General features: G+C 32.5%; 1 protein-coding gene across 7 annotated transcripts in view; it reads left to right on the plus strand.

Annotated features, from left to right (window-relative positions):
* The window catches only part of ps (RNA-binding protein Nova-1-like protein passilla), a 103,523-nt gene that overhangs the window by 1,076 nt on the left and 87,375 nt on the right, over positions 1-15,072 (plus strand). The window lies entirely within an intron of this gene.

A 15,072-nucleotide genomic window follows, 5' to 3' on the forward strand; every position in this document is an offset into this window, starting at 1 on the left:
ACATTATTTTTTGTGATAAGATTTAAATCGTAGAAACAGCTGTTATATTTAATACATTATAATATTTAGAAATTGGCGTCGAGACTCATTTTTTAAAAATTGTTAGGTAAATCATAAGAATCTGTTTAGATTCTAACTGACATGGATAATTAATAAAATCAAGTTTTCAAATTATAATGTTAGATCAATATAATGTAATTGTATGGCAATAATGCAGTGTCCTATGTATAATTAGATGCGGAAAAAATAAATAGTTCATAAAACATTGAAATTACTGAACTATTTTCATAATTTTGACCACAAGTAATATTTGTTGTATTTTTCCTGTTTTTTTTAAATGTGGAACCACGGTGTTTTTGTAAACTTATCCCCTTTTCGCTGGCAACATTGTAATAAATATTTCTTCACCTTTTCGTTCTATTCGAATATTTTGAGTTTCGTAAGCCACTCTTTAATAATTACAATTACGTTATTACATTTTTCGTTGTAATCCTGTCCGGGTCACGAAAAATAGAATATCGACCTTTTTTATTAATTTTTTTACTTACGGTTACGAGTTATTTATTAAAAATTAATCAATTTAATGAAAATAATATGTTAATTTTAAAATTTTCATGCAAGGAATAAATATGTAATACATCGCTACTTTTCCTTATAATTATTGAAATGATTTTTTTTCTTAATCTTTAACGAACCTTGGAACGAAGAGAAAATTGGTTGGATGGAGATTTTTAAACTCGTCATTTACTTTCGGAAATGAGATACGTCTTTCAACACAATGTTTTCTGTTTTTTGTTGTTTTTTTTTAAATATATATGGCTACCACCTTCCATTACACTTTAAAAGAAATCGATGAATCTTCTCTAGATATTTTCAATATAGCCTTGTTAATTTGCTTACGCGTACTAGAAAATTATTACGAGTACGTAAGGATTTTTTCAGGAATGATCCACGTATTCGTGAGCGCGGATTTCATGTTTGACATAATTATGCATATTTTTCTATCGTGTTCTGATTACTTTACGTTAAATGGTACTTGGTTGCAAGGTCGACATCATTGCTGATTTAGAAAATACAAGTATTTGAAACTTGTTCCCGCCAATCACTGTTTCTGCTTCACTTGAACGTCTTTTACAATTGCCACGGAAGAATTGAAATATAATGTATTTGATTATTGATTTATGCCGATCACAACTTATTTTAAACATCGTTTAAAGGTGACTAAAGTTTAAAACTGACGTGATTAATAAATTAATAAATTATAAATAAAGTACGTGATGTGTTCAATGAGGCTCAACATCGGCCACGGCAACCATACTGCTGTAGAAGCAATTTGAACGTATGGCTCTACCTGTGTAATTAGGCGAATTCATTGAGCAGGTCGCCTCTAGAAAAATAATCCTTTAAATTACTTCTATGAAAACCACTATATTTTATATATTTAAACCGCCAATAACCCCTTAACTATCCCTAGTAATACATAAACGTATTACTAACTTCTTTTTTTCTTGGTAAATCGTGGAAAATTATACCTTCCTGCTGATATTATTTATTACAGACGTTCATTGGTATACTGTGCGTCTTTCAGTGCTTTTAAATTTACGGCAATATATTTATAATTTACCTACATATTATACGAAATAAATTACCCATATAGCTTTTCATTTAAAAATTATTTCAGAGTTCTTTCTTGCTGGAGCTATTTTCTAATTTTGTACCCTATTTATTCATATGCTCCCAATCTCTCTTTGCTTTCCATGTAAATGGTGCAAGGGACATCGGTGCTATGTTTCTTAATTGCAAATGAAATGAAGACGAGGGTGGCAGTCTTACGCTTCAGATGCTTGTCCAGGGCGACAAATACAAATTTTGTATTGACCTAATCGAATTCACCGACACGGAATCTCTTGGATTTTATCCAAACGTGTGAACAGGCTAACTATGTCGGAATATTATATTTGATAAGAAATAGTTGCAAACAAAATTGGTAGAAATTTTAAATACCGCTTTTCATCGAAAATAATGAGAGACGACATTTTTTTCTGGAATGTTAAAATGCTTGTTTTTCATTAGCATAAAACGCAGATATATTTTGACTTCATTGCCTTGTGGAGTTATCGTTATGCTATTCTTATGGGCTAAAAAAACATTTAGACATTCTCAATAGGGCAAAGGTCTTTTATGTGAAATATAATTATTTACATTTTAATGAGTTTAAACATTAAAACAAATATAATGGAAGAGTTTCTCCAGTTTGAAATATTTGATAATTTTCAATTTCTCGAGTCATGTAGATTAATGGTGATTAAAAAGAAATCGGATGTTTTGTATTTCTCAAAAGAATCAACAAGGAAACGTATTAAAATATTATCTATGGTATATCTATTTTTTTAATTCGAATTTATTTTTAACTTAAATTCTCTCAAATTATCGGCCAGCTATGAAAATTAATATTTTGTTTTCATATAGTCCACACTTGAATGTCAGTTTTTGTAGTTCTCGCTTGAGAATATATAATATAGTAGAAACTTTTGGTACCCAAATTCTAATAAAATATTTGAGACCGACAAACTCATACAATAATAGCAATTTCATTTTACGAATGTGCTTGATATCGGGTAGATTTATGTAGAGTCAGACACCTTTTTGGTCGTGCTGCTTACCTGACTATAAGGAGAACGTTCAGCCGAATGCTCGTTTGAGGACTCCCCATTATTTGAATTACAGTGGAACCTCTTATAACGAGTAATTCTTATAACGAGCAAAAAAAATAGTTGTTCCCTTAGCGAGCGACATTTCGCATAACGCGTTACACGAAAAGGGCAAGTGCCCTTTTCACGACATTCACTTGTGAGCCTGGACTTCCGCACCAGTCAAAACAAAAAAATGTTTCGCTTATCGAGTAAGATTCTGGAACGAATTATGCTCGTCATAAGAGGTTCCATTGAATTTACCACTTTGGTTAAAATGCGTTTTTAATGGGTAATAAAATTTATTTCTCTATATTATTTAGGTCAATAGGAATCGTTCAAAATAGTTGAAAAGCCGTAAAAATTATTTTATTAAATCTAGAATGTACGAAATTCATTCCCAATATTTCGTGTTCCCAAATGCCGGATTCGCTCCATTTTGGAGTAAAGTCTGGGTAATGGTTAGACCTGTCGTTGGCTGGTTGAAGTGATCACTTCATTGACTATTGTATTGATTCGCCATTATCTAAATATTATTCAAGTGAGGAACGTATGGTGTGTGGAATGTTCTATATTATTTTGGCACGAAATAATGCGACTGGATCGTTCATCGTGTATCAAAAACCAATAAGATTACACAACAATTGTTTGTTATCACTGTTACCGCAGATAAGTCGACCGATCTATATATATTCCACACTAAGTACATGCATATTAGTGGACCGACACAATAATATTATTTATTATCTCATTCTAAATCTCTTATCTGATGATAGAATACACAAAGCATTTATGTATTTATGTTTGCCAGCATATTTAATGTACTTCGTGTTTTTACGTGTCGAAAGTACATTCTATATTATTTGTTATAAGTTTATTGCGATTTATAATTGAACATTATTATTTATTGTATTTTTGTGTTGTCGAGAACTGTGATTACTTCATGTATCTGAATATCGTTTTTTTTTTAAATATTAAATAACAAAATATACAATTATACATATATAGTATTCGTTAAATAGCAACTCAATTTTCTTAAAACCCAGTTAACATTTGACGTAATTGTGTGTTTTTTTTTAATGTATGGTTTTGAAAATAAAAGAGTAATTGAAACGTAACGGTAAGCAAAAAAAAAATCCTAGTTTGTATTCTAAAACAAAAATATGGGCGTGACCCGATGACCGGCTCTATGCGTTGCCAGAAGCCAACTGAGTTTTATTCATGCGAGTTTGGCCTTAAGATATGCTCAATTGCATTACCGCTAATTCTAACAAGTTCTATTATTCCTAAATAACCACTAAATAACAACATTTACGACAAAAAAGTAATCATTTAATACATTTATAACAACATAAGAAAATATGATTTTAAAACATAAACAAAAAATCTGTTTTTTGTATTATTCATTTGTATTTTTTTACATGATTCTTTATTAAAATAATATTTATTGCATGTACCGTATGTAAAATATATATATCAAACTTAGATGAACATGATGTACCTACAATATCAGTAAATATTTTCGTATTCGGTGACTTTTTGAACTCGGTATTTACTAGATCGAATCATTGGGATTTTCAGAATAATTGCGTTTTAATGATGCGGATCATATCGTATGTATTAGTTTGTTATCTAAACAAGTAATATTTTATCACTTAATGACATATCTGGTAGTAGGCAATTGATGAAACAATTCACCTAAATCAGAAACTTTACGAAACTTTACTGCACAGATGTGCCAACTACTGCACACTGTCTACAGCTGGCGTTAAAGACATTCTTTCACAAAAAAAACTAAAGCCTAAAGGAAATGGAGAAGGAATAGTAGTTAGGAAAAGAAGAATAGCAAGAGCACTATGGGTTGCAAACTCCCATTCGTACAAGCTTGTGTTAGTTGGACAAGCTGCTGCTGTTATGCACGAGTCTCAGGTGAACAAAATATAGAGAAAAAAAATATTACGCCACTTCCCCGCAGGGGTAGGCAGAGAGAATAGAACGCCATACCGTTCCGTTTTTGCAAACATTCTTAGCCTCTTCTACGATCATGCATCTCCTCATACATACCCACCGATTATTTCAACTCTTGACCGGACCGCTTTCAAGTACATATTAGCATTATTCTTTCTATATTTTATAATCGTCGGTTATGTATGAGGAGATGCATGAATGTGGAAGAAGCGAAGAATGTTTGCAAAGACAGAGTGGTGTGGCGTTCGATTCTCTCTGCCTACCCCTGTGGGGAAGCGACGTGATGGTTAGTTAGTTAGTTTTATTTTATTTTATAAATATTGGTGTGATTATAGTAAGTTTATAGTTATATTTTTCTTGTTATTCTGTTGCCGGGATAATTTAAACACATCTCGCATTTCAAATCTCACATCCTCACCGTATACGTACTTTTTGTTTAACCGTATATATATTTTTCCTTCGTTGACTATTCGTCCAAAAATATCTGACCACATTTTACTGTGAAAAAAAGCATCGTTAATTTGTCCAGCTGCTATTCTGCGATTGATTTCAAACATTGCTTCATTGTTTGATCAGCTCGAGACCGATGCCCGAGTTTTAGATGTACCGCAATGTTATAGCGCGATAACGTTATTAAGCCTTAAGAACTAAACATTCGTCTGGCGAACTACGCAATTAAAAACGTGAAACTTAAACAAAAATATTTATTAAAATTAGGAACCGGTATATGGCACTTAAGTTTGGTTTATTAGGAATGAATGTAAGAGACATTCAACAGTAAATCACTATTCCGCACAGCTACTACATATGTCAATATTGTGCGATCCACAAATGGCATTGTATCTACAAATATAGTTTGGTTATCTAGGGTTAAGGCTTAGATCTCAACCTTTGAACTCAGAATGCGTTCGGCCGCGCCCAGGGCTGCACGTGTCTTCACTCTCATTTTTTTTTTAAAGAATTTACATTGTTTTTTTTTGGTTTTTTAGATTGAAATGTATGTTGATTTTTTTTTATATAAACGGAACGCTGTACTGACTATACGAATGCTTGCATCGTAACGTGTTACGTTACGACGAAGTAACTCCAGTCAGTCCTCACCTTTAGAAGTTTTTCAGTGAGATTTTCCGCGTGATAAATGATATTGTGGATCCCATAAAAGTGTAGCATCCTTTGGAAAATAAGTTATCGGGGAAAATAGGTATACACGTTATGTAAGTGAGCATTGTTCCGTTTTCTGGTGGTGGGGGAGGGGGATGGGCGATATATCCCCGCCGGAACAGCCGAGCCGGTGCCGGCGCCCGGCTCCGGCGCCCGGCGCCCCCGCCCCCCACCGCGCCCCGCCGAGGGGCGAGTGACGTCATTCTCCCTTTCTCTTTGGCGCGTCCCCCCGGGTCGCGGGATGCAGACCCGCATGAACCGGGAACCGGGAAGAAAAATCCCAAAAACCGCCTTCCGGTTTACTAAAATTTAACCCTAGATTACTTAACTATCCTACGAATGACTTTGTTACTAAATATACATGTATAAATACAAAATATTTTTAACGCGGGATAATATGTGAAGTAAAAATACGTACAATTATTATATAAAACATTAACAGTTACAAACTCGTAAATACTTTATAAACTATACTAGGAGTGATGTTGTTACTAAATATTCGTAAAAAAATACGACATGGAAATAAAACGGGAATGAATAAGATAATCAAAAACTTTTATTACTTTAGAAGTAATAGTAGCATTCTTTGAGTTTAAGAGAAGAAAGGTACTGTGAAGAAGGGCGCGCGGGAACGACGCGAACATAGTTTCTTTTTTTAAATAGGAATCATCATTTTGCCGTCGTAATTTTTACGATAGTTTAGTATTCTAGGGTTAAATATTTACATCCCACTATACACCGTAATGATTGGAACGATGTTTTTTGTTACTTTTCACTAATCGTCATTATGAACTAGACGGCGGTGGTGGAATGAAGGTTTACAAAGTGTGGCACTCACTTACACTCACACCGAGGGCTATAAAATTAGGACAGCAATGGTTAATTCAAACCCCCGACGTTACGAGGTCACGAATAATTATGTCAACGGCGAGGCTTTCCGCGTAAAATCCGAATACTCGAATTCGATCGAGAAAAAAGATAGTATAATCTCGGCCTTTTTTTTCTCCAATACCCGAAAGTAGTTCGGGGTTAATTAATAACAGCCGTAGTCACATCTGACCTTACTCGATGTCCAGTGAGGGCGGGGGAAGGGCAGGTGGATCGATATAACGGCGTTACTTTTGAATAAAGAAATTAGCGCCGCGAGTTTGGATGGAGGACATAAATCTGGCGCGCTGTCGAGACCACAGATACATCCATTCAGGGACGAAATTGCTTTTCATCGGAGGCGGATTTATAATGTGTAATGGAAATATCGCCGCGGAGTGATCGTGACGTCCGTCGTCACGAGTCGTCACGAAAGGAGAGATCGTGCATCAGCTATTTTCTAAACTCGCTTAATTCTACGTGCACATTCAAATTACCGAACACCTCCAACTCTCGAAATAACAATTTTCTGATTTCCCGATTAGCGGTGACCTTGTAATTTTTTTTGAAGCATCCACCTTTATTTAGAAAAAAAGTAACACTATAATTCATCGTTCATTTTCTGTAATACCACTTTTAATTTTTTTGTAATACACAAATTGAACGATGAATGATAAGGAGATATATCAATTTTCTGATTTCCCGATTAGCGGCGACCTTGTAACTTTTTTGAAGCATCCACTTTTATTTAGAAAAAAAAGAGAAAAAAACACTCCTTAATAATAATAATTCACCGTTCATTTTGTGTAATACCACTCTTAATTTTTGTGTTATACACAAATTGAACGTTGAATGATAAGGAGAGTGTTTAATTACCATACTACAAAGTTAACAATTCTTTCAATATACAAAAACTAAAAAAATGTACTGGTTTTTATCCTACAATAAAATATTTTAGAAATTACTCACGTGAGAATTTTTCTATTCTTTTTTATATTGATTTATATTCCGGCTTTAAAAGGGATGATATGATATGTGACCGTAGATAAATTTGGTCCATTACTCACGCGATTCCCCTCAGATGAGTGAAAATAAAAGTTTTTTCAGAGCTATGAACCCCCCTTTCCCCTCAATTTCTTACCTAATCTTGCTCCTGTTGTCGTGTTTTCTATTTAAATAGAATTAAGCGTCAATTTTTTTTAATAATTCCTAATCCTATTTTTAACTGTTACTCCTTATAATTTTCTTTTATATATCTTATTCGTATGTAAGGACTATTTGCCTACTTATTTACATCTTAATAAAGCGCAAACCTTACTACTATTACTCATATGCTTTTGGTTGGTTAGAATTTATTGCTTTATACCAATAAGCCCGATAATGTACAATTGTATTGCTCAAAATATTTCGTGAAGTATGTATTTTTTTAAATTAGTAACCGGCTTGTACCTACTGTACCCGACCTATCATAATAATTACCCATCGACCAAAAATCGATCGACCAAAAATCGATCGACCAAAAAAGGGTCGACCAAAAATCGCATGTGTTAGACATTTTGTGTAGTTTTGAGTGTGTAAATGGTGCTATGGTGGTGAAGGGTAGTATTGTTTGCATGCTGTGTTAGTGATTGTCCTGACGAAGAGACGGGTACGTCTCGAAACCGGTAGACGTAAAAATCTCGGTGAGTGGTTATATACTAATTTTATTAACATTTTTGTAAAAAAATAAATAAGTAAAAAATTACCCATCGCTTAGATTTTTGGATGAGCCCTATTTACATTATTTTTTGACATCTTAACATAGATGAAGAAGAATATGGAAGTCTGGGTATTTACAGGGCTTACGACGTTATGTAAAAAATAACTCCTAATTGGAGATAATCAAGATTTGTGAACAAGCATTTGGACACACTCAAAATGTTGTGAGCCTTATTCAATTCATATCAGATCATTCATAGAAAACCAATTTCCAAAAAGCAGTTTTCCATAACATACACAAAGGTTTTTTTTTAAGTAAATTAAGTGTTACTTTAATGAAAAAACCCTGTAAGCGTGTTCAACATTTATAATGCTGTATTTCTGTTTCGAGAAAGAAATATTATGTATTTTTATTTTTCGTATCTAGGAAAATGATTTCCTCTCTCAAACTTTCGTGAACTTTATTCCTCCCCATAAATCCCCAATATACGAGACATTAAATTTAACGAAATATTCGATTCTTTTTTGCGCTTTCAAAACATTTTTGGAAAAATCTCGTTTCTGAATATTTACGCTTAATCTCCACGTTAAATTTTCGTTTTTAGGTTGGAAAGGAAAGGTGGGGATGACAGCGATGAAAAATGTCAATCGAAAAATACATATTTTTAGGTTTCATATTAACAAGTGCAATCATATTTCCAGGTATTAATAAATCATTTAGGTAGGAAAGGAAATATGGGGATGAAAGCGATGTTTTTTGTGAAAATATATATTTTTTTGTATTTGATATTAACAAGTGCAGTTATATTTCCACGTATTAATAAAATCATTTTCAGTTACATATAGACTAAAAAGAAAATACTTATGGGTGCTCTGGCATCTGGTGAAAAACATTTTTTTCTCTCCCGTTCCCATTGGAAAATTTAACAACCTTTAACATAAGTATTATATTAATTTAACAAATTTAACAACTTCAGACGTCGGATCTAACCCACTAGCACAATTTTTATACGAACATTCCTATTTTTTTCCTCGGTCAGAATCAACGGTTCGCACAGCTTTACCTATTCGTCGACACCGACGCGATGTTACGATATAATATATTTTTGTGCTCGAGGGCCTGACCTGTGACGTGTGCCATAAGGAGGTCATCCTAAACAGTTTTCCGGATCCACGTTTTCCTCGGCACTTGTACCTGTATTATGTCTCGACTCTCGACACACTTGTCCTTTCCTTCGTGAATATTGATTTTTCGAGGGCCGATTTTTGTTCGTCAAAGCTTACGTTTTATCGTAACCTTGTCGCTTCGATAAATTCAAGTGGTGGGAAAGTTTTAACTTTGTTACTGCTTGACAGCTTATCCCGCGAAACAATATTACTTTTAGCTTTTGTCGCTATCCCCATAGATACGCTACAGATTTAATATTTATAAGAAATTTTCTTCGCCCACCGTATTTACATAATTTACTAAGAAATGGGGCTGTTAGTCTATGGGAAACTACCGGCAACGTAGGGAGCCAAATCTCTAGCCAAGCCCAGTGAGAATTCATAGAAGGCGCAGAATATAATGTTGCAAATATTTTCCAAAAAACCTATGTCGCTCACTCCTTTCAGGAACTTCATAAATTAAAAAAACTTGAATTTTCAGGAGAACGTTTTTAAAGTTTAAAAATATAATACAATGTATTAAAAATAAATATCAAGCTACTTACAGAACTTATTACTGTGCAACAGATCTTTTTAGGTAAAACCTGAAGGTTTTTTCTCTATTTGAAAAATATTTAGTATATTTAAACAATTAATTAAACAATACTTTTTCTTCAAAATGCAAAAACAACACTTACTGCCCTGTAGCGGGTAAATATTAAGTTAAAAATATGCCTCTTTTGCTGGAATATAGTACATTTTCTGGGCATTCCGAAAATATGCATAACTGAAAATTGACGATTTTTTTTATTTTTGACGTTTTTGAAAGGAGTGAGCGATATGTATTAAGGAGATAGTTTGATACATCTCTTATCGTTTATGATTTTACTCGTGTGAATCTAAATCATGCGATAACGTCATGTAACAGTACCAATCAATTGCACCAGAAATACAATAGTATTCTTATTTCTTCACTCTATGGTAGTACCTGCCAAATTTTAAATTAAATAAGTTTTTGCTTTGAAAAACTTCTAGTCTCGTATATTATCGATTGTTGATTATTTTCGAGTCACGGCCATGTGTTTTTTTTCTCAACTGTCGTTTCGGTTCTCATTGCGGCATCCATCGTCGGATCTTTTGATGATTTATAAGTGGATTCCGAGGAAAAATTCAAAATAATAAACGGAACGCGTATATAACGAAACCTGCACACGAAACAAACTGCGATTCTACGTACTTACCTTAACTTTTCGTTGTAACTTTTTGTGGTACCCATGCCCTTCGAGGCAGATCAAAACCCGGTACTCTAACGATTCTACATACATACATTATGTGTTGGTATATATATATATATATATATATATATATATATATATATATATATATATATATATATATATATATATATATATATATATATATATATATATATATATATATATATATATATATATATATATATATATATATATATATATATATATATATATATATATATATATATATATATATATATATATATATATATATATATATATATATATATATATATATATATATATATATATATATATATATATATATATATATATATATATATATATATATATATATATATATATATATATATATATATATATATATATATATATATATATATATATATATATATATATATATATATATATATATATATATATATATATATATATATATATATATATATATATATATATATATATATATATATATATATATATATATATATATATATATATTGTATATATATATATATATATATATAAACTGAAATAAAAATAAAGTAATTAAACTATAATTTTAGTAATATTTTTTAACATCTCATCAAAGATGAAGAAGAATATAAAAGTCTGGGCATTTACGGTGCTGACGACCGTCATAGGCTGGTTTAAGTGATCACTTTACACACGTGTAACATTCACCAATTCTACCCATTATTGACAACCTCACTACTCACATTCTTGGATGTTCTGTATATATGAACCAATTTAGAAACCTTGTTCTTGAATCACTAGAACTTCACTAGAGACATCTATTGTAGAGAAGTATAGAAGCGTTTTATTAAGCAGAAACTCTTATATTAGTATGTGAGGTACGAATCCTGGATTATAATCACATCTTCTTCCATATCCATATTCTTCTTCTATCTTTGATGAGATGTCAAAAAATAATATGAAAATAACTCCTGTAATCCAGATTTTGTGAACTAGTATTCGGACACTCTCAAAATGTTGTATATAATTTTAGTATTTATAATGTTTCAGTATATGGTTCTTTTCAAAATGATTATTTGACATTAAAATAATTGCTGGGTAATACCGAACAGTTTTTAGTTAATCTGTAACCAGTATCGTATTGTGGGTACACGAGAATATTTGTTACAAGGGGCGGATTAAATTGGCGTTAAACCGTCACGGGAAAGGGACCTCGAATTTAAATATTCATCATGTTAGCCTTTACAATTTTCAATAGCCCTTAAACAAATACATGAAATGTTTTATCAGGATGAATACGAACAATATTTGGTTCTACACCCGAAATAGTAAATGGAACACCTGGAAAATGGTTAGTTACTTTTGGTAAAATTTCACAAATTTTCCTCGTATTATCTTTTTTCTTCTTTAAAATTCCTTTTCAACATGTTTAATCTTTGCTCAAAATGTAGAGTTTAAAGGGATTCGTAAAGTAGTATTTTTGCATATATTTTATTTATAATTTTTACTTTATAAAATCGTGTGAATGAACAAAAATACAAGAAATTTGATTACCTCAATTAAATTTTACTAACGTAATCATTTTTTAATATTTTGTGTACTGAAAATGTGTTATTAATCAATGACTTTGATACGACAAATTAAAGATTTTAAATTATTTTAAGACGTCATAATAAATTTTATTGAGGTAGGTTTTTTAAAAAAGTACATATTTTCGGATAATTTTATAAATACATAACATTCTAGAGTAAAGAGTTTTTGGTTGAAGAAATACGAAAGAAAATAGCGCGTTTGGATACCCTTTCATACGTTTGTTATTTCTAAATTTGTCATCATTTTAAGAAAAATAAAATATTTTTAATTAATGTTTTACTTAGTAAATACCACTTTTTCTTAAAATCTACTGTGACACGTGTTTTGATGCATTCCGCATCATTTTCAAACACCTATTTACTAAGTAAAACATTAATTAAAAATTTATAGATTTTACCGCAAAGTGACTGCCGAATCAATTAATGAAAAAATAAAAAATAGCCTACAACATTTGGCAACAATGTTTGCGGCTGTGAACTCTTTCCGTAAAATCTTTTTGAAATATATCCATTATATGTATTATATAACATGTGCACTAGGAAGGAAAACCCTTTTTCCTTCGATAAATCAACGTCACCGGTAATTCTTCCCGAGAGTTTATCTGCAAAGTTGTCCAACGCAAGCCACCCATTATCTCTTACCGATTCCGTGAACCCAACGCCGCGGCAACGCGAACAGCGTTCGCTATCATTGTGCAACCGGCTATATAAAACAGGGACATCGAAAAATAATGACAAACTGATATTTAAAAAATAACTATCAGAGGTAATTCAAAGGTTTTGATCTTAAAATGAGCGGATTTTTTTAAAAATCGTACCATGGTATTTTTCGATGTTTGCACCGTTCATCGCTCTGCAGATGCCAGTCTGTAGTCGATTTCTTGCCACTTACATACATTCAATCATTTCAGGAGTAACTTTAAAAATAGCGGCAGAGATTTGCTACCGCAGGTATTTCACACAAATGGTAGTTAAATCATTACAATTCGTCGGAATACACTCATACGAATTTTAAAAATCTTTTTTCCGCGCATTTTAAGATCAAAACCATTGAATTACCTCTAAAGGTGGGGGCTGACCGGAGCATTTCGTCGTAACGTAACACGTTACGATGCGAGCATTCAGGCAGTCATTACACCGAGTTTTTGCCTAGAATTTTCACTCATGAATTACATGAAATTATAGTAACTTTAAACATAAAGAGTAAATCCACTCACGAGTAGGCATAGGCTATGAAACTTATAAAGTTGAAGCCTGAGTAGGGACATGATAAGCGGTGTTGCATAAGCCGTAGCTAGATTTCAGAGTCACTTGGACGTTAGGTACTTCAAAAAAAAAATACACCAAATCGAGCGCTCCATCCATAGTTTCGGATGCTCGCCGCGAGCGATGTTACCTTAATAGTTTTATTGTTATTTTTATATTGTTAAAAAATGTTGGCATTTTTCTATAACCTGTATTTACATATCGCCGCTCTGCCAGCGCTAGGGCACTTACGTAACACGATTATTAATTATTTGTAAATAACTTTTGTAAAGAAAACCTCGACACGCCAATAATAGATTTTATTTTATCTATTCCTGCTACTGATAAGGTTTTTTTTACGACAGTGGCTTACGAAACAAAATTTTTTTTTTTATGTTTTCTGCATTTAGTATTGTACCTACTGATGTTTCTCTTGCCCATTGAGACGGATATTCTTATTGCCGCATTTTCTCGGTGCCTTTGCAGCTCCTATCGATCTATTCAAAATTTGGCCCCCAATCTCCGTGTGGTGGATGACCTCTTTCGGTCTTGTGCCAGCCTTCAGCTTCGGCTATTTTATAATACTACCCTAGTACGCAGTTGGGAAGGCGGAGATAACCCAGTTCGATGTTCCATTTCACAAATCTGCCCCTTGCTGTTTGTTACTCACTAATTAAACGAAATCGTCGCTGTCTTAAAACTAAACTACATAAATGGTACATTACCATGTAGTAACATATCATTATCAAAGTAAATCTGAAGCTCTTAGGTTAGTTGCTTTTACGATAGTACGAATAAATAATAATGTACTTCATTTTGAGTGTGGATAAATAATTGTTCACAAATCTGGATTGTCTCCAATTATGAGTTATTCACACACGTGTGTAAAGTGATCACTTAAACCAGCCTATGACGGTCGTAAGCCTCGTAAATGCCCAGACTTCCATATTTTCTTCATCTATGTTGAGATGTCGAAAACCATAATAATTATTCAATTTCTTCCTATTATTTTAATAACTCTTATTCGCACCCAGTGGTGCATATGGTACCTCATTCGATCGACGCGGCGTTGACTCAATCGCTAATTACAAGAAGCAATGATCAGGATACTCGGAGTTGCATACTCGTACTTGTACTAGTTTATGTAACTTGGAACTCTAAATTTGTAAGAGTCCTTGGAGGAAATACAAATTATAAGTGCTATATCATTATATGAACTCAATTGTATGTTTTTCAGGAATCTCGCTTTTAGCTAACTCAAGTCGACATTTTCATTAGCTATCTCATAGAAAAAAAACCATTCGGAAAAGAATTGTATTCAATGATCACCCGCGTCGTACTTAATTCCTTATACCTAAAACATACTGTTTGTTATTCAAATTAAAAACAGTAATAATAATTCCATTTTGTCCGCCTCCGTAGTGTAATGGTCAGCATGCTCGGCTACCGTTC

This window comes from Brachycentrus maculatus, unplaced genomic scaffold (assembly GCF_059751285.1).
Source record: "Brachycentrus maculatus isolate JH-2025_06_01 unplaced genomic scaffold, ASM5975128v1 h1tg000050l, whole genome shotgun sequence".
Taxonomy (NCBI): Eukaryota; Metazoa; Arthropoda; class Insecta; order Trichoptera; family Brachycentridae; genus Brachycentrus; species Brachycentrus maculatus.